Raw genomic sequence first — 24,545 nt, forward strand, 5'->3', positions numbered from 1 at the left:
TACTATACATAGCTGTCACACCTGTGTACGGAGGTAAAAACATGCTGTTTCTAAAAAACAGCGCCATCTGTTAGACGTAAAAGCAACACACGCTATACTAAACATTTTACTGTAAACCAGCGCCCTCTGTTGGATGTAAAAGCAACACACTCAAATATGTGCCTAGGAAGCAGCAGAGCGACATGCAGCCAGACTTTAGGATGCGCGGTTTCGAGCACAGCGATCACGTTCTGTAGCTTCACATCTGCTTTGAATGCGACAGGCTGAGAGTGGCTGAGCAGATCAGCGCCTTGCATTCTGGTACAACCCAGCTGATGATTATAGTTTGAGCCGGCATGTTCTCATCGGCACCATGACTGAAATGTGTCCATATTGGAGGGCTCTGAAATTTGATGGAGAAATAAAAGGAATGTGTTGCGCAGCCGGGAAAATTAAACTGCCTCAACTTGGAGAACCCCCAGAGCCATTAAAAACTACACACAAAAATTGTGAAATTAAACATTTTACAAATGTGCGCCTTCTCTTTTCTTTCTTTTCCATTTAACCAGACTGAGCCACAGCAACGCGTGGCCGGGGACAGCTAGTAATAAAATATACTCTAAAAGCACTTACCCCAGTCTCAATCGACCGGGAGCACTTGATCCTCCCTCCGCCCTGTGACCCTCTGAGCTTTTGCTCGACCCATATGCACCACGCCTGAAGATCGTATGTCTGATCTCCCTTGTCTTCACCCCTTAATTGCACTGTTTAAAACTTCAGAAACGCCACCAGGTCTATTTGCTGTCTGCCAAACTGTTAAATGTATTTTTTACTCACTTACTCTGCCTGTGCAGACTATTTTCGTTTCAGAATTTCAAGGGCTCTGAGCGACTGTTTGTTTTTCCCCCATGTTCCCACCCTCCTTGAGCGCTTTGAAACACTTGCCTGTGTATAGGTGCTATATAAATAAACAATATCATACCATACCAAAGCTTAATGAACTGCCATTATCAAGCGAGATATTTTTGTACAAAGACCAATTATATAAAAGAAGGCGCAAGTGTGGAGCAGAACTTTAAGAGGACTGAAAATACTATTGTGACATTGAAAGTGAGTCTCGGGGGAAGGGAACACTGAGGCTTGACCCACTTATCGACTTGAGGATAGAGGCGCAAGATACTTTTGTGTTTGGAACAGAGTTATTTGGAACTTGGGGACACAAACCCCGAGTCTTGGTTAAAACTCTATCATCCTGAACTTAAGGCAATGCTGATACTTTTTGTTGGAACTGTTTTGTACTTGGGGAAGGGAGCTGAAAGGAAGCTGTGAGCTGGATTGAGTTTTGAACTTTGTGTTGAACTCTGTTTTGAGAGATGCCAGGGCTGGAGAGATATGGTCCCTGGGCTTGAGGCGAAGGATAAGTCTCGCAGTCCTGCTCTGGATTAGTTGTAGAGGGTGGAGAGCAGAGGAAGGCAGATTGAGAAAGAGGATGTTGCAGTAGTCCAGCCTAGAGAGAACCAGGGCTCTGGAGACAGTGAGCTTCTGGGGAAAGTGTGAAAGGGAAGAGTCCCTTTGAGGAGGTGCAGCTGCTAGTGGGACTTCTTGGCGACATCCAAGATGTGAGGAGCGAAAGAGAGATGACACCAAGATTTTTTGCCTCGCAGGAAGGCGAAGGAAGAGGGCCCAAGGCAGGCAGCCAGAGAGAGAGGGAAAGCAGGTGCAGCGGTTACAATGAGAAGGATGTCCGTCTTGCTGGCATTGAGACAGAGATCGTTTGAGGCGCACCAATCCTGAATCGCGGATAAACAGTCAGGAATGAGCGAGAGAGGAGAGGAGGCTGAGGGGAGCCTGGAGGTAAGCTGAGTGTCATCTGCATAACACTGAAAGTTAGAGAAGGTAGAGATCAGGTGGGCCGAAGTGGCCAATTAGAGGTTGAAAAACCAGGGTGAGAGGAGAGAGCCCTGGGGAACGCCACAGGTAGAGAGAGAGGTGGGGGAGAGAAAGGGACCAAGTTGGACCTGGGAGGGGCGGTCCAAGAGGAAGGAGGTCAGCCACTGCAGGGCCTGATCCGTGATGCCCAGGTTCTCACAGAGTCGATTGATTAGGATGGCATGGTTGACCTTGTCGAAAGCAGAGGAAAGATCAAGGCGGATCAGGACAGAAGGAATACTGGCATCAAGGTTAAAGAGCAGATCTTCACGGGTGCTCAGGAGAGTAGTTTCTGTGCCTCAGGCAGCTCTGAAGCCAGATTGATGGTCATGGAGACAACCAACAGATTCAGTGCGAGTTTGCCCAGGACAGGGGTGATGGAAATTGGACAATAGTGTGCATGGCAGGTAGGATCAGCAGACGGCTTCTTGAAGAGGGGGTGCACAAGGGAGTGCTTAAGGGGAAAGGGGAAAGTTCCAGTGGCGAAAGAGTGATTGCAGAAATCGGCCAAAGCTGGAGCGAGGATGTCAATATGGTCCTTGATGGTTCTGGAGGAGCAGAGGAGCACCTGTTTGAACAAAACATTCATGGATCAGTCTCGTCTAGAAACCTTGTCAGGTGTTGGCAGAGAGACGGAGGAGAAAGGAGGAGGAGAGGGAGAGAAGGCCAAAGGGGGGCCGAGAGAAGAAGAGGAAATAGGGGACAGGATGTCCTGAGTTTTAGCAGAAAAGTGAGAGGCCAGAGCTGTACAGATGGTACAGGAGAGGTATACACTGCAAAAGGATTGGCCAGTTCCTGGAAGATTCTAAAGAGTTTGGCCGTATTGTTAGAGGCTGCAGAGACACAGACTTAAATGTGTGCTCTCTTCTTAGACAGGTCAGATAGTCTGTATTGCCTTTGGAGCAGGCAGCAGGCCAGTTTGTACGAGGATGCGCCCGAAGCCCTCCACTGCCTCTCAGCCACCCTGCACTTGCGTTTCAGGATGCCGAGAACTGAATCATACCAAGAGTTGCACTTGGAGGCAGGCTGCAGCCGGATTCTCATGACAGGGGCAAGGAAGATGCCTTCACACCCCACGTTCGATCACACCTCCCATTTGGTGTTCCACTTTTGGTGTGCTACTGTTCTTTCTCTTAACTCTGCTAGCTATTCCGAATTCTCTCCTTTGACTTTTCCCCTCCAGCACCATATTATTAACTTTTTCCCCCTGCTACTCATGCTTCTTTCTCTGTTCTCCTCGTCTCGTCTACACCCTCTTCAGGACCCAGTTTCTATCTTTCTGATGTCCTTCCCTCCTTTCTGCTCCTTTTTGCCTACTTTACTTCCCTCACTTCAGTTCTTCTCACTCTGATGTTCTTACCCTCCTCCTCACTGCTCTTCCCTCACCTCCACTCCTCCCGCCTTCTCATCTGTGGTGACCTTCTTTCTGCTCATATGTACCTCCGCCACCTCCTCCATCTAAAGCAATCTCCTTCTGCTCCTCCGCATCTCCCTCCTCCTCGCTCTCCCCTTTCCTCAATGCTCTTCCACACTGTCCTACACCTCATGCTTCCAACCCCCAACTCTCACACATACCTTTCCCTCATCATCATATCCTCTAGTAGGATCACCCCTGGGGCCACTAGCTTTTTCAATGATTTCACCTAGGCATAAATTAATGGGAGTGCTGTGATTGGCTGACCAGGGGACTACAAACTCCCCAGATGCAGTTATTCGGTGGGTGAGACCACGTGAGATCCCACAGTTTGCAGTTTCTTAGCGGGCTGCCATCTTGGATTTGCATTAATTAGGTTGTCGTGGTCACAGATGTTGCAGGCCTTAGAATTTCAAATAATTACGGTGGGTATGCAAGTGACTCCTTCCTTTATGTGGTCACTTGAAAACACAGATTGTCCAGGTTTTTGCAGGCATTCATTCTCAATTATTGCCTCCCAGCGCCTACATATAAACCAGTCCTCCACGTCAATGTCCCAGGTCTTGCGAATACCCGCGGCAGTGTGTCCACGGTCTGCCGGGCCAGTGTGCCCAATCTCTGCCACATAGATGTTTATGAAGCATTAATAGCAACCTACATCTATATGAACTCAATATTTCTTCCAGCAAATTCTCATTGATCATAGTTGGGAACATCTTGATTAAGGTGAACAGTAAGCCTTCCAGGACATACATATAAGGGGTGTGATATGATCAGGCAAGGTGTGCTCTAAACTGCAAAGGGGGATGACATGGCCTAGGGTTTTATCCAGCTAGGCAGGGCCCTGTTATTTGCACCCGCCCCGCTAGAAGTACTGTAGGGAGTCAATACAAAAGCTCATAGTTACCTTTTGACACCAGATTTTGGCTTTCTCCTTTCTTTGTAGTTCAACCCCCTTTACAATGTCTCGTTAGCTTTGGGAATGTTCTGTTAGTGCCTTATTGTCGGTTTTACTATCCTTCGCGGCAGGCCAGTCCTTGACGGCAAAGGGTTGTCATGGTTCCCAGAGCAGACTACTGACAATAGGATAGTGATGGATTGGGGAGCTTCAGAGATTCTGCACGTGCCACATCTTGGGCCTTAATCACGCTATGGGTGGCAGACCACGGGCCCTCAAATTCTCCCCATTCCAATAACCAAGCCTCAAAGATGGGACTTCATCAAAACTCTTTTGCTTTCTTCTTGCCTCCTCTGTGTTATTTCTCCTCTTCAACTCTTCTCCTCTCCCCCTTCTGTTCTCCACCACTCTTCTCCTGCTCTTCTCTGTTCTTTACCCTTCCCTTCTCTACGTTTGTGCCATTTCCCCATGCCCTCTTCTCTCCACAACCCCTTACTCTGTCTCCTCACATATCTGTCTCCACTTTGCCACCTCACTGCTCTGCTGCTCTCTCGTCTGCACCTGTACGGCAGCACTCAGGCTCTTAATTCCCACACTTGACCCTCCGAAGGCTCTCCTTATTTATGCTTGCGTTCTAGACAAATGGGAAATATGGGTCCGCTGTATAAGCGCAGTGAGTGTGTGTTGTGATTGGGGAGTACTGGGGTAAACTACAGTTTCCACAGGTGCTCTAGGTTGCTTTGCGAAATGCCCTTCAGCTCTGCGAAGGAAGTTAGAAAACAGGGGTACACCATCTTTTTTTTTAAAACTCGTTTTATTGCCATTTTGCAAACAGTAACAACATGATGACTAGAACAAAAACAAAGACATACAAACAAGAAAAAGCATCACCGTTTTAGTTTGACCTCTACAGTTCCCTTATTTTGTTATATTGAGCCCTCTCCTCTCTCCAAGTGGATCACACTGGTACCGTAAGGCTAGGCAGCCTCCTTTTCGGTTATTTTGGATAGACTGAATGCGGTTAACTTTTGAGTGGAGCTATGAAACTAAGTGACCATTCTCTTCCCATAGCAGTGTATGTTTCTTGAGGTTACGGCCCACTACGGTTCTTGAGTCTCCTCTTCCGTTTGGTTCAGCAGATATTGTATGTATGGTTCCCACATGCTGGGTGGGCTCGCGCAATAGGATGACAAGCCACTGCATCCTGCATCCATGCCGTTGCACCACATCTGAATGCCAGTCCTCTATTTTGGGGTACGCCGGGCCCTTCCAGTGTATTGCCAACCTCCTCTTAGCTAGCCTTCTGCCCTTGGGGATAAGTTTAGTGTATCCCAGGAGTGCTGTCATTGGGTTTGGGTCTAGTCTTTCGCCAATAATTTCTCCTACAGCGTTGCACACTACTTCCCAAAAGGTTTGTACTGCAGGGCACCACCATGCCATGTGTATAAAATTTGCCCTTGGTTAGTTGCATCTAATGCAGCTGGTGGTTGCCTCTGGAAAGTAGTTGTGATTTTGGGTAGGGTATAATAAAGTTGATGTAGGTATTTCCAATGGATTAGTTTGTATCTGGCATTTATTGCTACCTTACTAGTTCCCTCACAACAGTATCTCCATTCCACGCCTGTCATCTCATGTCCCAGGGACAGTTCCCACTTTTCTCTAGGGGACAAGATCTGCGGCCTAGAGCCCAGGCTCATAGCGTACATGGCCGAAACCACCCTCCTGTGCTGCCCCCCTGAGTTTATCCGATCAAGTATTGGAGCCACTTCTGGTTGTTCTGGAAAAGTCTGGAATAACTTTTGAAGTGCTCTTTTCAGACTGTAATATAGAAACACCTCCAGGGGGGTTTAGATTCCCCTTGGCCTTCAACTCGTCTAGTGTTATGAATCACCCCTCGGGAAACAGATCGCGATAGCTGTGCACTTCCAATTTCTGCAAGAGATTAACAAAGCCCCTTTCTGAGGTGAGTGGTATATCTGGGGTAAACAAGACCAGCAGTGCTAGGGAGTAGATGACCTCTGTCCTTGACCAACGCTCTATACGTGTCCCCACTGCGCCAGTGAGTTCAACCATGTTCTCTGCTCCGTTCCCTCTTTCGGGAGCAAAGAGAATACTAGATCTTAGTAAGAAAGGTGCCGCCAGTGCCCTCTCTACCTCTAGGTGCCTCCTCTCCCTCTGATCTCCAAACCAATAAAGGGCAAACCCAGCCTGTGCCACATTCTAGCACGTGCAAGTCTGGTACAGCTAGCCCCCTCACCCCCTGTATTGGTGCTAGCAATTTATCCCACAATATTTTTGGCTGTTTACCGCCCCAGATGAACTGGGTGATTAATGATTTCGCCTCCCAGAAATAATCTGCAGGGAGTGCTATAGGTACGTTGAGATACACAAAGGAATCGGGGGAGCGGCACCATCTTGATCATGGAGATCCTGCAGTATAGGTTAAGTGGTAAGCTCTTCCACCTGATGGCCGCCTCTCTTGCTTGGGTTAGTGCGCTTTGATGGTTACTTTCGAATATTATGTTCGCATTCCGGGCTACAGTGACCCCCAGGTACCGTGTTTCTGCGGTATTCCATTGAAACCCACATTTATCTGCATACTGTAACACTTTCTATTAATGGGAAAAGGACTGATTTTGCTGCATTGATCACGAGGCCTGAAAAGAGCCCAAATTTGATGACATCCTCCATGATGGGGTCTAGATTCTTCTCTGGGTCCCTTATGAACAACACCATATTGTCCGCATATAGAGAGATAACTATCTTATGTTTGAAGAGTTGGATTTCCCTGTGTATGTGGGCCTCCCAAACCCTGTCAGCCAAAGGCTCAATCTCCAGGTCAAACAGCAGCGGTGAGAGGGGGCATCCCTGTCTCGGACACCCTGTCTCGTACACCTGCTCAGATTTATCCCTGGGGTGAGTTGGCCATTCACCCGCACTCTGTCACAAGGGTATTCATATAGCAGTTATACAATGGAAATATATTGCTCTCCCAACCCCATTCTGCGCAAGACTGTAAACAAAAAGGGGCCAAGTCAAACACCTTGGTGGCATCCAGGAGTGCCGTAACTACGTTGTCGTTCAGGTCAGCTGCTGAGATCAGTCCAAACATTCTCTGAATCCCTAAGGATGTGGAGCGTCCCGGAATTTATCCAGCCTGGTCAGCTCTCACCATCTTGTTCATCAGGGGGCCAATCAGGAAGCCAATATCTCAGCTAGGATCTTGTTATCTAAATTAATGAGGGAAATCGGTCTGTATGACGCACAGTCGTTTGATGGCTTGCCAGGTTTAGGTAGGACTGTGACTGGGGCCTCCCTCAGGGATACCGGGAGTTTCCCGGGAGTTTCCCTTCTAGGGTGCTTTGATGATACATTTGTAGGAGGTAGGGGCTTATCTTTGGTGCGTAATATTTATAGAATACCGCCCTGAACCCGTCTGGCCCTGGGGTCTTCCCGGAAGGCAGAGATCTAATGGCCGTCAGTACTTCTTCCAAGGTTATTTGGCGACTCAGTCCCACTCCATCATCCTCTGAACACCAATATAGGGCCACCTGTATTGAAGTCAGTATATAAACGGCAAAACTCCTGTGTTATCCCTGCGTCATCAAATCTCTCTACTCACTGCTCATCTATTATAGATGTGGGCCTGTCCCCTGTATGTTTCCAGCCTTGAGGACCTTGCCAGTAGTCTGCCTGGCTTTTTCCATTCCCCGTACACCTCACAGCTTCTCCCCACCCCAGTATTGTCGCCTCCCTGTGTGCCAACGTCTTAAACTGCTCCATGAGTTGTTTTGTTTCCGCCTGTTGGCTGAGGGGCTCGAGGCCCCTGGCCGCTGTAGTACGCTTAAGCTTGACTCCACGGTACCCAGCTTGTGTCTAATCTGTTTAATCATCCCCACCTCTTTGGCGATACACTGCCCCCCGTATCACACACCTAAAACTCTCCCAGAGGATTCCCACCGATTTCACGTTGGTATCAAAGAAGATATCTATAGACTTTGATATTCCTTCACGGAACAGTGTGTCCGCCAGAGCCTCACCTTTGAATTGCCTTGGCCTCCTTACCCTCCCCCTACCCGATAGTTCCATGTTTAACTGTACCAGTGCGTGAGCTGAAAGTGTGCTGGTTAAAATGGTGACCTCCGTGGTGACCCACATTAGTGCCTGAGAAATCAAAAAGAAGTGCAGGTGCAATGCTGTGCCGTGGATCGAGAATGAAAAGTATATTATTGTTCCCCTTGATTCTTGAGACTCCACACATCTTCTAGTTCCCAAGTCTGACACATTCCTCTTAGTTCACTGTGTCCTTTAGTCGGGGGTCGGGTTGGACATGATGTGCGATCCAGCACCGGGTCCATCACCTCATTAAAAAAGCCAGGCCAGATTACATCCCCAGGTGGGACCTCCCCCTAGTGACGGTTAAGCCATTCCAGAGTTGTGACTGTGTCCTGATTAGGCCCATAATAATTAACTAGACTGTACAAGCGGCCCTGTATCGTGCCCCGCACTATCAGACCCTCCCTTCAATATCCCTGATTAGGGAGATTAAGTTGAACCCTACCGCTCTGTGAATAAGAGTGCCCACCCCCTCACATAGGATGAGTAAGAATATCAGTGGCGGGGCGTGGCGTGGAGCACCAACGATGTGGTTGCTCCGGTGAGGCCGCCCATGGATTGCCCGCTACCGCAGCAGAATTAATGCGGTTCCCTTAGCAGGAATGAGTCGCTAACACCAGCTTCAGGGAGCGGAACCGGTGGAGCTCAGGCGGTCCAAAGATGAGGATCCAGTTCAGAAGCCCTGCACCCGAAACCGCCGCCTAAAGCTCAGCCCCCGGCACTCCTCGGAGGTAACAAGATGGCGGGTGCATATACGAACTCGAAGGCGGAACCTGCGGTGACACAAGAGCGAGGGGGACGAAAGCCTGGGCGCAACTTGCAGCTTGCATCCAGAAGTAGGAGGCGATCCGGACACACTAAGGGCACATTGGTGAGGGGGCCGGTGGACCATCATTCGGGAGGATCAGCCCAGAGCCCGGGTGTGTCACGCGGCGGGGGAGACCGCGGCAAACCTGCGCCCTGCAGGCATCTTGGAGCCAGAGCCCTCGGCGAGGAGCGGAGAGGGGGGCACCAAACAGCGCCCGACCCCCGGAAGAGGGGGAAACTACGAAAGCAGCCCGGGTGGGGATCCACTTGTGACGGGGGCTGCAGCTGAGGCGGGCGGCTGGTGGGAGTTCCCGCCGCCCGCTCCCGTGTCTAGTGGCGACACTGCCTAACGCATGATCCAGCGGGGGGAGCCACACTGGGGCTACGCTGATGGCCCTCATAGCGAAGGTGGGCTGCACGGGAGGTCACCCTGGGGCCCACCTCCTACAGGAGCCCAAAGCAGGCCATCAGCCCTGATGGGTGCCAAAGAGCAGAGACACCACTCATAGAAAACGTAGTGGCCCGGAGACTCCTGTAAAGGCAAGCAAAGACCGCAGATACTGTTCTGCCCCTGCGTTCCACGGCCTCCACCGCTGACTTGCTCCACAGGAAGATCGCAGCACCCCACTTCGCCCTCCGCTGCGCTAACTCTAACCCTCCGCTGCGGATCCGTGCCCTCCTGGCTGGGAGCACCCTGAGTTCTCGTGCTACTGGGGCGGCCCACTCCCTTGGGGGCCCCCTGCCTACACAACGCAACCGCTGGAGTGACCAAACGGCCCCTACGGTGTCCTCCCCCTTCGAGACCCGCCTCCGGTAGGCTTCCTGGGGCGCCCCAGCCCACACTTTTGCTCGGCTACATCGCCCCCTCAAAGGGAGTGGCACAGGTCCCAGGGCCCCCCCACCCCTCGGACCCTCCATCCCACCCAGTCCTACTGGCCTCAAACCCGAGTGACCCATCTCCTCTGAAAGCCATAGAGTTTGCTGCCTACAGAACCTCCACCACGATCTTAGAACTCCTCCTAGGGACTTCGGCACCTTTGGGTCTGCCCCACGCAGCCGCTATGTCTAAACAAGCGAAGGCCAGCAAAAACCCAGACATAGCCACTATGTTCTCAACGGCAGACAAGGGCAAGAAACAGGACCCTCCCAACCTTACCCCGCAGAAACCCCGGGGAGGAGAAGAAGCCCTCACGACCAAGGGAGACCTAGACCTAGTGGCTTTTATGGCTGACATCAAGACCGAATTCCGCTCATGCCTGTCGGAACACACCACTAAAGTGGAACAGAGCGACCAGAGAGTAACTCAGATGGAGCAGAGGCTGGGCGAGGTTGAGGACCGCTCTCTGGAACACACATCCCCATTGGGGGAAGTCCAGCGCTCAATCAGAGCCTTACAGGACAGGTACGAGATTCTAGAGTACAAGCAAGAGGACCTCGAAAACAGGGCCCGCCGCAACAACCTCCGGATCCGAGGAATTCCGTCATCTGTATCTGACAAAAACCTGGCAGAATACGTTGGGTTCTTCTTTCGGTCCTTGCTCCCGGATCTGGACGAAGCCCTGCTTGTGTTAGACCGCACCCATAGACTATGCCCACGCCAGGGAATGGACTCGGATCTCCCCCCAGATGTCATCACCAGGGTCCACTTCTTTTCTACCAAAGAGGCCATCTCAGCGATCAGCCGATCTCGGGATGAACTCTCCTTTCAAGGCTCACCGCTCCAGATTTACCAAGATCTCTCAATGCTCAACCTCCAGAAAAGAAGGGCGCTCCGGCCCCTGACACTCTTTCTCCAAGACCAAAAGGTGCGATACAGATGTCTATTTCCAAAGCCCTGCAGTTCACATACAAAGGCGCAGTGCGACATATCAGTCATCTGGAGGACGCTAGTAAAATTATGCACCCAGCCTCGCCTAGTGAATCCGCCCTGCCAGACTCGGAGACAACTGGAAGCCCAGATCCGGCCCCGCACCCGAAGCCTAGGCGGCCATCATGGTCAAAAGTGCAGCGGAGTAACCGGAAAAGGTAATCAAGGACGGACAAGCCTTGCGCCCTGAAAGCTTTCATCGCAGAGAACCGCCGTCCGTTTTGCCCTGCCCTGCGAGGATCTATCATCTTTGGGGTAAGTAAGATACGCTGCTAGCTGCGGCGGCGGGCTATATCCAGGGTCCATGCCCATTCCAAGGAACGTTCCAACTCTGAGTCCTTGGAAACTCACAGCACTATGTTATTTGTTGGCCCCGTTGGCCAAGGGTGGGCCTGCTCACACAATGTCGGCCCACCCGCTGGTTAAAGTTACGGCCTCCCGTTGGGGGCTCATGTTAAAAACCCAAGTGCAGGTTGACCCCTTCTTCACTCTCACCAGCGATGACAGTTCACCCGAGCGCTACCGACCCTTACCCCCCCAAATCAGTCAACAGGGGAAAACCTGGCCCCGGACCACCAAAACCTAAAACTTCTCTCCCTCAATGTCAATGGGCTGAACTTTCCCGCCAAACGGAAAACCATTCTGCAAAAACTCCAGGACGAGGAGGCTGCGGTGCCTATGCTCCAGGAGACTCACTTGCTACCAGCAGATGTCGGGCATCTCCGCTCCCGGCTGTATCCACTCCAATTCTTCGCCTAAGGAGAAACTAAAAAGGAGGCACCGCAATCCTCTTCAGGAGAGACCTACACCCCCAAATTCTGGACACCAAATCATGCTCAGTGGGCCGGTTCACAGCAGTCAAATGTCTCCTGTTTGGAGACCTATACACCTTTGTCTCTGTGTATGCGCCCAACTCTGGCCAATCGAACTTCTATGACTCACTAAGCTCTTCCCTCTCCCGCTTTATAGAGGGCCAGGCGATAAAAGGAGGGGACTTCAACGGAGTACCAGACCCGATGACAGATAAGTCGCACCCCCCGACCCCCAACGACTTCACCCAGGCACTGAGCCTCTTACACTTATTCAGATCCCTGGAGGTGGTGGCCTCGTGGCAGGTGTTATACCCCACTGAAATAGACTACTCCTTCTATTCTTTTGTCCACCAAACTTTCTCGCGGATCGACCTCCTCCTGGCGTCCCGACAAACTCTCGCCTTTGTCAAGGAAGTGTCCATCGGCTCAAGAATCCTTTTCGACTATGCCCCAGTGATCATGGAGATCCGGGCCCAAAATCCCACACCTGATTCTCCGCGTAAATGGTCACTATACGACCCAATCCTCAATGTCATGTCGGCGAGGGACAGAATAGCGACAGCGATCAAGAACTTTCTTGAAGAAAATCCAGCCTCTGACACCTCCCCGGCGAACAACTGGGACGCCATGAAGGCAGTAATTAGAGGCATCTTGATTGCTCAGGGGGTAGCCTATCATCGGAACAGGAGGCAGACCCGGACAGCCCTGGAGGAAGAACTGAAGGCGGCAGAGGAAACCCACAAGAAAAAAGACTGGTCCCCCAAAACGCAGCGAACCCTACGCATAGCCAGGAAAAAGCTAGAAGCCCACTACGTGGAACAGACCGCGCAATTAATGGCCAAGGCCAAACAATCTTACTACGCAAAGAACAACAAGGCAAACAAAATTCTGGTAGCCAAACTGGCCAAAATCAAACGAACTAATACTATCTCCGGCCTACGCGACTCTCAGGGAGTCGTCCATTACTCAGAACCTAAAAAACAGCAATTGGCGGCAGCTCACTTGACTCAGGTCATGACAGCTACTCCGCGAGACCAGCTAAAACAGGAGGAATACCTGCAAAGCGCAGCGCTGCCCCAACTCTCCGCCTCAGCAAGAGAATCCCTGGAGGGGACACAGGCCTCAGGCCCAGACGGATTCTCAACGAGATACTACAAACTATACAGGCACCAGCTGACCTCCCCCCCCCCCCTTAGTGACTCTTCAACTCCTTCAGGGAATCTGGATCGGTGACCCCCTCCATGCAGGAATCAACCACTATTCTACTGCCCAAGCCAGGGAAAGACCCGAGAGAGCTGGCTTCCTACAGACCGATAGCACTGCTGAACATAGATGCAAACCTGTATTCCAAAATTCTTGCGATTCGCCTGGGTCGCATCCTGCCGGATATAATCCAGCCGGATCAAGCAGGTTTCATCCTAAACCGGTCAGCAGGGGACAATATCCGAAGAACCTTAAACTTAAAACTTGGTAGACCTTGCCGCCCGAAATTCCCAAAAACTAGTACTGATGGCCTTGGATGCTACCAAGGCATTCCACAAGGTGGACTGGCCATTTATGAAACGCACGTTGGGGGCCTTTGGCTTTGGAACAGCTTTCCAGGCAATGGTCCTGGCCAACTACAAAGAACCCAAAACATTTTTGAGGACCAAAAGCCACCTCGGCCCCCATCTCACTGTCCTGTCGAACGAGACAGGGCTGCCCATTATCACCCCTGCTTTTTGCACTCACCATGGAGCCCTTCGCCCAGAAAATAAGACAAAACACCCAGATCAAAGGCCCGCAGGTCGGCCCATCAAACACAAAATCGCCCTATATGCCGACGATGTCCTGCTTACGATCTCGGAAGCCCGCTCCTCTTTGAAACATGCCCTAGCAGAAATAAGCAGCTACGGCGAGGTATCCGGCTTTTCAGTCAACTTCACTAAATCAATGCCCCTGGGCATTGGCCTCGCCCCAGAGGAGCGGGAATCTTTGATCAGGATGAGTCCGATCAAGTGGAAAGTGCCATCCCCTACTTAGGGGTCTATATTTCGGCGGACCCAAAAGAAACATACCAGACTAACTTTCCTCGGCTGTTTAAAGAACTGGAGGGGGACCTAAGACGCTGGATGACCCAGGAAATCTTGTTAATGGGAGGAATAACAGCCTGCAAGATGAACCTTCTCCCAAGGTTTCTCTATGCCTGCTCCTCCCTCCCAGGGGCAATTCCTGCACCAGCCTTACGAGATTTACAAAGGAAAATGGTGAAGTTTATATGGAGAGGTAAGAAAGCTAGAATCCCCTACAAAACTCTATTGGGTGGCTCCAAAATGGGAGGACTGGGGGTCCCAGACTTGCAGGCCTACAGAGTGGCGGCCCAACTGGCACATGTCCGCGCATGGCAAACAATCACAAACCGCTCCAGATGGAACAGAACTGGAACAATCACGGCTGCCCCTACCTCTACGATTCCTGCCACACATCCCGGCCCCCCTCAGAACTCATTGTGGAGATCTCGTACTAGCGACCCAACACACCCTGAGCTCCTGGGACTGGGCACTTAAACGGAAGGGCGTCCCGAGGGGCCTGAACCCGCAATCGCCAATTTTTCACAACCCAGCTTTTTCGCCCAGGTCAAACCCGCGCAATTTCCAACGCTGGATAAATGGTGGCCTGGAGACTTTAGAACAGATGTACGAGGGAAATGTGCCATGCACATTCGAACGATGCAAGGAAAAGTTCCGACTTCAGGAACAGGATAGATTTACTTACTTACATACAACTGCGCCATTGGTGCTCGCAGCCCCAAATCCGACAAGCAGCAACGCGCGCTCCGACATCCCTGGAACTATCGCTCAAGGACCCCCCGATGCGAGGCAGGATATCCACTTTCTATAGGCGCTTTCTGGGTGATTTCCTGGTCGAGAGAACCCGCTGCAGGGCCCAGTGGGAGGCCGACCTGGGGCACCCGATAGAGGACCAGACATGGGTGGACATCTGGACCCGAGCGCACTCCTCATCCACCTGTGTCACCAACAAGGAATGTGCATATAAAATTATGCTGAGGTGGTACTATTCCCCCTCCTTAGGCTCCATCACATGAACCCCAGGGTGGACCAATCCTGCTGGAGGGGGTGTGGCCACCCAGGCTCCTTCTTTCACATGTGGTGGACGTGCCCGAAAATCCAGCGCTTCTGGAAACAATGCCTGGGGACGATTACACAAATCACAGGGGCGGCGGTCCCGCTGGAGCCGGGGCCTGTCCTGCTGGGGGTCCCGGTCCCGGCGATCTACCCCCGCTCCGGGAACAGGGCGAAACTGTTGACTCAATGCCTTCTAGCCTGGAAAACGGTATTGTCCCGCTGTTGGAAGTCCCCGGACGGCCCCTGTTTAGCTCAGTGGTGGACGAAACTATGGGACATTCTGATAGCGGAGAAGGTGACAGCAGCAAAGGCCGGGGTCCTCCACCGATTCCAGAACGTTTGGGGCCCCGTACTGGAATATGACGAGCGATTTCCCACCCTAACCTATAAGCCTATCAATGCCCGATGGACCCTGGGAAACCGGGAGGTTCCCGGAGGGAACACATACTATGGTGCCATAGAACAGAGGGCCCAGAGAGTAAAGGCCTCTGCAGGGGAACGGAGGGAGGGGGGGGACGGGCCCGGAGGGGAATATCCGAGCGTCAACACATCTTTGTTATTGTTTACGATGTATGTTTGTCAACCTGCCTTGATTTAAAATAAATATTTTTTTAAAAAACGAATATCAGTGGCAGCCCCAGGCTTTGCCGAAGTTCCATTCAGTTTCCGGTGTGGGGTGCGTCTCCTGCAGAAACGCAATCCCCACTTGGTGACACTGCAGATTAAGGAGGACCCAATGGCATTTCGATGGGCAATTCAGCCCTCGGACATTTCATGTGAGGCATCCAATCGACCCCGCCATAGCTCAAGTTATCGCACTCCTGTTTCCAAGCCCTTTGTCTGTACCAGAGTGTGCCCTAGACCGTAGCCTGGGGCCCTTCCCGTTGTGTAACCCATACCTTTCCATGTGTGATGCATCCTCTCGATGTGTACCCACCCCGTTACCCTCCCCCAATCCCACCTACAACCCCAACCTGTCAGTAACATACATTCCCTCCCCCTCCCTGGGCTGGCTACCCCAACCTGCCAGCAATTTTGGTCTGTTAACCTTGCTTCGCTTGGGCAGCAGCCAGTGGCCCGACCATGTCTCTGCACTTACCACGATAAGGTCCGTTCCTGGCCCCTTAGTTTCTTTCATTGTTTTTCATTTATTCCTGGTCCCCGAGGATTGTATTTATCTCGGTGCGGTCTCAGTCATTGTTCCCCCTGGGTCTTGGATTCCGAGGTAAGCGTTCAAGGTGGTAAGGAACAGTGTGCGCCCCTCGTGTTCCACCCAGAGCTTGGCTGGGAACATCATGGCATAGTGGATGCCCCTCTCCCGCATCCTCTTCTGCACGTCTATGTAGGTTCTTCGTGATGCCTGGACTTCATATCTGAGAAATCTGGGAAGATTTTTATCGTTTCTCCTTTATATGCAAAAGCCCCCTTCTCTCTCACCTTCTGCAGTGATTCAACGTACCCTGTTTTCTCTTGTCAAAAGCGGTGTGATATGGTTACTCCCCAACATGGTTTTGTGGGAGGGAGCAGTCCTTAGGGCCTAGAGGCCGAGATGATCCCTAAGGGAACTGCTGTGGCACCCCCTTGCTGTTTTCAAGATGATATACTCCTTGCACATGTCTTGTGCTGCGGTCAGGAGATCTCTGTCTCACTGGCGCAGGATGAGATGTTCCCAGGGCTTCAGGCCTCACTATGCGTGTAGGTGCTCCTCCCGGATCTGTCAGAGCCTTGTGTTGTAGCCTCCAGTGGTGCCTAGTAGCCAAAACCCCTAGCGCTGGCCTGCCTGGAGCAGCTTCCTGCTCTTTTGTTGAATTGCAGGTGTTTAGGGATGGGTAAGTGTCTTCTTTTGCACTGGCTCCAGTGCAAATGGTGGTGTGTCACTGGTGGGCGCATAGGCTCGCGAGATCTAGGGCTACGGTGTCATGCGTCTGACCTGGTATACACCACAGCATTCAGCCCTGGTGCCCCACAGAGAAATACGCTCTGCTGGTCAGGCGCTCGTGTTACAACTGGTTTGTGTCCTGCTTTATATTTGTAGAGCTCTCCTTCAATTGCATTTGATGACCGTCTCCCCACGTTGAGGATATCAGCCCTTGTAGTCGCTTTCCGGGTTGCGAGCCGCGTCTGTAGCACCTTTGGAGGAGACCCTCCTCTCCACCGGTGAGGTGTACTCACTGCTTTGTTGTTGTGCTCCGCTGCGGGCGTAGAGCCCGCCTCTACCTCCTCCCCACGTTTAATATCAAGGTTCTTCTCTCCCTCCCGTCCGGTGGAGAGCAGTTACCTGGTCTGCCGTGCTGGTGGGCCAGTCGCAACGTTCCTCCGGAGGTCTGGAGGGGAAAGGGGGAGGCTCACCGCGTGGCATGCTATCCGTTCAGCCTTCTGTGTGGCCACGGCCCTGCTGCTACCTGTGCTGCGCACTCCTCCAGTACGGGCTGCTCCCCGTTTACCGCTGAGCCTCCAAGGCAGCTTCTGGTCTTGTTGGTGTTCCGGTATGTTGTTCTCACGGGGACCCTCGGTTCACCACTTTACTCCAATGCATCGGCTCTCCTGCTGGCTCGGGTATTCGCCCGGGGCTTTCTTCCGGTACGGTATCTGCAGAGCCTTCTTCCTCATGGCACCGCATTCACTTGAGCCCTCGCTCCGGTCTCGTGGCCCAGTTTCCCTCGCAGGATTCTCTGCGATGCTGGTCTCTGGAAGCACTTGGTTTTGGCAGGGTGTGCCAGGGACCTTTAGCTAACTTGTCTCGCGCTCAAAGCTTAGCTGTGGGTCAGATAAACTGCAGGATTCTGATCGGATTTATGTCGTGGTGCAGAGATCTCACAGGCTCACGGCGATCTTGGTGGGGCTCTCTAGCACACCCCCCGCCCAGGGGTACACCATCTTGGAAACAGTTCCATGCATCCTAGCTGAGCTGGTCAGCTGAGTCTCCCTGCAGACTGCCGGTCCCATCACTGATCATCTGCAGTGACCATGCTTCCGGTTTGTTTCCTAATGTTAGCACACCTGCAAGCCTAGGAGAGCAGGCCCCAGACCGGGAAGCACCAGTCTCTGACTTCAGTCTCCCTACCAGTCATGATTCAATCACTTAACTACTATGTGCATGGACTGCCACTGGTGATGGTTCATGAGTGGTGAGCCTTTTCTTTCTCCAGCTGCTCCTTCCATGTCTCAAAGATTCACAGACCACAGTAGCATTCCTGGAGGAGGAGGGGGAGTGGGAGGGGGTCCTCCTCATCACAAGGCTAGGGTTTGGATGGGTAACCTGGGGTTCCTACATATACCACCTCCAGGGCCTACATCATGGAGCAAATGGCGGTACCTGGCTTGCAGTTAACCACTGTCATTGCTTTAGCGTTCACCTTGGACATAACAAATAGGTGTAAATATAGGGTAACTTGTCTTTATTCACAAGAGACAGGAAATTAGTGCCTTTAACAGAAACATAGTACATCAAGGGATCAACAAAACACAGAATTCTCATCAGTAAGTACTTTAACCATGATAAAGGGATGAAGACTATATGACTCACTAGGTTTCTCCCTACACACATTCTGCATAGTCTAGCCATGGCTCTGACTTCTGTCTGCTGGTTCACCACTTACAGAAACCCATTCCTACTATGCAGCTGGAGGGTATTTAATATGAATAGCTGGATAGGTGGCTCTCATATCGGTCAGGCACTTGAGCACACCTCAAGGCCATCAGGCATCTATTACACAATTTATACACTTACCACCCTTCTGTGACAAGATTTCTAATAGCTTAAATGACAATCTTTATAAATGTTCAGTTTCCATTAACATTAAATGTAGGAACAAAGAAAATTGGGGCTAAGAGTCTACGTGGGGTCACTGTAAGCATGCTCGCAACCTTCAAGGCGGATCTCGCCTCGCTAACCAAGACTTAGTACTCCCAAACGATTTTTTAGGTATTATGGGTTCACTATAGAAAAGGTTTCTCTACTATCTAAGCTTACCCTGCTAAGTGGAGGCGTGAAGGCCACACTCATCTCTATCTTTCACCCTCAAGCACTTTCTAGGTGACCTAAACAGGGATAAAGCCTGATCGTACCTTTGCTCTTGGTCAATGGCATTCAGCTGTTATTCTTACTCTTCGTGCCACTCCTCCTCTCCTCTTCCTCTGGGCTTTATGCCTTTTCTCCACGTCTCACTTCAACTCTCCTCCTCCCTCCTCTCCTTACTGTTCCTCCCAGTCTTTCTCACCTTCACTCACACACAACAAAATTGCTACCCCCTTCTCAAACCCAACACCTTACTTTCAATCTCTCCAGAAACTCCAGTACCAACCTGTATCTACTCCTCCACCTGCTGCACACTCCTCTCTGGTCTCTTGTTCTTCCTGCACCACATAAGACATCACCCGAACACCTCGCTGAAGAATGGCTCTCCTGGGTTTTTATAACCCTCCCCTGTCTAGAAAGTTCTCCTAGCTCCCATTAGGTACTTGTGTCAGCTGTCTCCATGGACCAATATCTGTCTTGTCTACACCAAACTCTTCCCATCTCTTCTTCTGGGCTGAAATGGTTACAGAGATCTGCCATAAGGACCTTTGGTCCCTCCTACTGTTTAGCTACAATTTATTTCCAGCTGGTCATGCAATCCCTAGTGTTGCTTACCCTCTATATCAGAGGAGTTACTATCTAAATGGATCTTGGGGAGTGTTCCCTGTGCCACTCTGTGCTGGATACAGCCAGTCCATCGCTGCTCCACAGCTCCTTTGTAGCAAATCTGGGAACCCTCTTACACTGGTTTGGTCCCTCACTGGGCTCCATTAAGGGTGTGTAAAGCCTATATTCCATAAGGCAGCCATTTATTTCATGCTACTACAGAGCGAGTTTTGGTCGTTGGACCCAGGTGCATTGTGGTACTTGTAGTCCTCCTTATTGATTTATGGAAAGTGTTACTTCCTGGGGTCTATGCTGGTAGATGTAGTCTCCAGGCCTTGTTTTGGTACACCAGTCTGCTCTGAATGCCAGGGCTCTAGGGAATCATCTGAAAGATTGGAAAAATATCGGGCTAGGACAGAGGCTGATTGGTAGCTCTTTTCCTGTCCCTGTGCATATGTACGAACATGACCCGATGCATTACAGGGAACCAGGGTTGGGGGTCCCTCTCAACTCCTCCACACCACCTCTGAGGTAGGTGTGGCTCGGACATTGCCCTGGTAGGCTCCCTACACCTGGCTAAGCAGGGTCCTTGGCCCGCGTTGGCACGGTTTAACCCATGACCCTGCCACACTTCCCATAGCACTTGCATTCCACCTTAGATCATTCCCCCGTGTATCTGGTCAGATCACTCCTTGATCAAGTTTGATATTGATCCTCAAACACCTCGGACTAAATTACCAAACACCCCCAAAACGATCCTAAATCGAAACCTGAAGAAAATCACAACCCACAACCTCAAGGAATGCATTACTGATATCATGCTTTAAACCTCAGAGGTAGACTCCCCTGACACACTAATCAAAACGTACAATGAGAAATTCTCCCTGCTCTTGGACAAACTTGCTCCTCTCAAGTCTAGAGTTGTTCGGGACAACCCCAATCATCGGAACTGGTTCTCAGAAGAACTTAGTTCCCTAAAAATTAAAAAGAGAAAGGCAGAGAGATGTTGGCTTAAACACCCCTCGACTGATAATAAAAACATCTGGAAGTCCCTTGAGACAGCCTATAAATATGGTACCACGGAGGCCAAGAAAAACGTCTTTAACCAACAAATCCTAGAAACCAAGAATAAACCAAAAAGATAGTTTGATACATTAAAGCTCCTCAAAAGGCCAAGGCCCAAATGACGCCATTCACACCTACTAACCTGGACTGACCAAAATACAGAACAGAACGCCTTTCATGATAACATTCTCAAAGCTAGGGACCAAATGCAAACTCAGATTTTAGCTAAATCAAGTGCTCCCGCCCTAGGACTGCCTACTCACTCTCCCCAACCTCAACGCCCAACAGGACTGTACTCCTTTTACTTTCACGTCCGTGACCGGTTTGGATTTGCTAGCCACCCTGGGTACCATGCACCCCACTACCGGAACAGATAATACAATCCCTCAAAAACCGATCCTGAACAACAAGGATATTTTTGTTCCATTTCTGGCCCGATTCGTCAATGCCTTCCTGTGTGCACATGTTGTTCCGGCAAGCATTTAGCATTAAAAATGTCATAGTCACCCATCTTTAAAAAAAAAAAAATAACAGGATTGGACCCCAAGGATCCTACGATTCTAAGAACCAATACCACCTGCAACTTTTTCTTTAAAATTCTAGTTAAAGAAGCTACTCGCCAGATCCAATCCTACATAGAGACCATGGATATCCTCCATCTGAAGCAATCGGGTTTCCGCCCCGTCCATAGCACAGAGACTGCCCTGTGGACCTTCAGAGCCATATGCAAAGCATTATGGATTGAAGTAAATCCAGCCTTCTGGTGCTTTTGGACTTATCAGCTGCGTTTAATTTGATAGACCACAAACGACTTACACAGATCATTAGGGCCACCTGTCATTTCTCAGTCCTAACTTGCAAATGGATAGTATCTTTCCTGATTGGCCAAAAATCTAAAGTCTGCTTGGAGGACGCTACCTCTGACTCCATTTCCTAGACCTGTGGGGTACCTCATGGAGCATGTATGTCCCCCATACTGTGTTCAATCTATACATTATTTCCCTTTGCACTCCCTTAGAAGATTCTGGAGTGTTCTGGACCAATTACGCTGACAATGCCCAGCTGGTCCTAGAATCTCGGGGGAATTATCCCACCGACAGCCTACTCCTCCAAAATATCTATGCTCAAATAGACAAATGGATGATGAACAACTGGATGTGCATCAACAAAGATCAGACTGCGCTTCTTATCTTTGGCTCATCCCAAGCTAGGGCCATACTCCCTGACTGTTATCAAATATTTTCCATCCAAGACTATCCTATTTCTGTTAGGGAAAAAGTTAAAACTCTTGGTGTATAAACTGATTGTGCACTAAGTGCCGAAGCCCATGTGAACTTAGTTTTCCAAAAACTGTGCGTACCATCTAAAGCTCCTTAGGAATATCCTCCCTTATCTTAATGAAAAAAACTGCCACCCTTGCCAGGGCTACTACTCTGTCAAGAATAGATTATTGTAATGTGCTCCTAGTAGGGGCAGATAAGAAAAGCCTCCAACGCTTACAAACTATTAAAAATTACGCACTGTGGATTATCAAGAAACTTCCAAGAAGGTGTCATATTTAAAACTTTCAGCAGGAACTCCACTGGTTACCAGTCATGGCTAGAAGTCAATTTAAAGCAGTGACTCTACTTCACAAATGCCTATATGGGAAGGCACCCAGATACCTGAAATCAGCAACCTCATCATGGTATGCATCACTACCTTCATTAAGGTCAACTAATACTTATTCATTCATATTTGTAGAGGGCGCAACCGCCCGAAGGCACCATGGCGCTTGTTACAGTGAATGAGAAGAGCTTAGTTACATATAACAACATACAGGCATACTTTTTGTACGATTTGCGTAGCACAGTTTGTAGATCAGGGGATGGGTTGGTGGGTGAGAAAGAGTGAGAAGGAAGAGAGGGTTAAAGAGGGCAGTTTTTACGAAAGGCAGTGAGAGAGGTTTCTGCTCTCAGGGCTCTGGGGAGCGCATTCCATAACTTGGGGGCTAGATATGGGAAGCCAATTCCTCCTGCTTTGGCCCTGTTGATGGGTGGTACGATGAGTTGGTTAGTGTAGCATGTTCTGGTGGACCTAGTTGAGATAGCTCTGGCTATTGTGTCTGAAAGGTAGGACGGAGTTGTAAGGTTAACGCATTTGTGAGTGGTTGTAAGAATTTTAAAAGTGATGCAGTCTTTGACAGGGAGCCAATGAACATTCGTTCTTGCTTGTGAGATGTGGTTTCTTTGTGGAATGCTTAGGGAGTGAGTTATTTTGAGTGATTTGAGTCTGTGTATATTTTATTAGGAGGTGCCGGCTAGGAGAGCATTGCAGTAGTCCAGCTTGGCTCCTATGGTGGCTCTTGCTATTGAGATACAGTTATCCTTAGTCAGGAAGAGTTTTATGGCGTTGATGAGTTTAGTGCTTAGGGCGGAAGCAGAAGCAATGGCACTGACTTGCTTGTTCATGGACAGTGTAGCATCAATGTGGACCCCTAAAGTCTTTACAGAAGATAGGACTGGGATGATGCAGTTGTTAATGTTGAAGTTGGCATAGAGACAGTCAAGCTTAGCTAAGGTGGACTTTTGGCCAAGAATGAGAATCTCAGTTTTGTCCCCGTTGAGACATAGGCCGTTTGTGGCCACCCATGCTTGGATGGTGGAGTAGATTTGTCTTACGGCTGTAGTATCTTGGTGATATGAGCCTGTTAGATGGAGGAGCGCCTGGGTATCATCAGCATAGTTGTGTATGCGATCCCAAGTGCATCCAGTTTATCAAAAAGGGGCTTTGTGAATAGATTGTACAGTGTGGGGGCATTACAGAATCCTTGTGGGACACCACAGTGAATGATAGTGGGAGCTGCACTGGTTATGTTTGAGAAAACTTTAATTTCTCTGCCTTCTAAGAAAGAGGTGATCCAGGAAGCTGCTTGGTCAGAAAAATGCGCTGCATCTGTGAGGTGTGTGGTGAGGGTTTCATGATCCACGAGATCGAACGCCGCAGAGAGGTTTAGGAGGAGGAGGAGGAGGGCAGGCTTGCCTTTGTCCAGGATTTGAGTGATTTGATTTACCAAAGCGGTTTCAGTTCCGTGTCCTTTGCGAAATCCAGATCGTCTCTTGCCTAGGATGGAGTTACATAAAGTTGGATCTGACCATGAGCGGCCTTTTCTAATATTTTGAGAAGAAACAGGACGGTTGTTATGGGCCGGAAGTTATTAGGCTGAGAGAGGTCTAATGTCTTTTTTAGAAGGGGACACACCCAAGCCTCTTTGAGGCGGTCGGGGACAATGTCTGTTCTAAATGCGGAATAGATGAAGGATACTAATCTTGTCTCCCACTCCCTCTTTAAGAAATCGAAAGGGTTGGGCAGATCATTTGCTAACTGCACCTCCAGGATCTGGAATGACCTCCCTCCAGCCCTGAGATCGGTTCACAATCTATCTTCTTTTAAGAAATCCCTAAAAACGGTCCTCTTCGCCTTGATCAAATTGACCTGCTCTTACTTGCGTTGTCCCATCTTTTTTTGTCGTCTTATGTGTTTATGAGCGCCATGATGCCTGGGGTTTTCGGCGCCTTACAAATAAAAATACACATACAAATCCCACAGACCAAGGACAGGCATATACCCAGAGCCAAGTCACAATTTGCACATGCCTAAACAAGGTATTTGCACTTTAAGAGCACTATGATGATGATTTGTGCTGCATAAAAGCCTAGTAACATAACATTAGTGTACATATAGACCAGCTGTTGGAGGTTTGGAGGAGGAGAACGGGCACCTGGTATAGGGGGAATGTCAGTGACACTGGTGGTGGTGAGCGTAGTTGCATATTCCCCGAAGCAGATCACATGCCTCTTTAGGATATCCCAAACGACTGACTCACATTTGGAATGGAATAGACTATATGAAAAATAAAACATGCTTATT

The 24,545-nt window shown here is 50.1% G+C and overlaps 1 protein-coding gene across 1 annotated transcript in view; it reads right to left on the reverse strand.

The window, feature by feature from the left end:
- Positions 1-24,545, reverse strand: part of IRAK2 (interleukin 1 receptor associated kinase 2) — a 1,381,573-nt gene that overhangs the window by 657,192 nt on the left and 699,836 nt on the right. The gene's annotated exons all lie outside the window — the stretch shown is intronic.

This window comes from Ambystoma mexicanum, chromosome 2p (genome assembly GCF_040938575.1).
Source record: "Ambystoma mexicanum isolate Mex_15411 chromosome 2p, UKY_AmexF1_1, whole genome shotgun sequence".
Lineage (NCBI taxonomy): Eukaryota > Metazoa > Chordata > Amphibia > Caudata > Ambystomatidae > Ambystoma > Ambystoma mexicanum.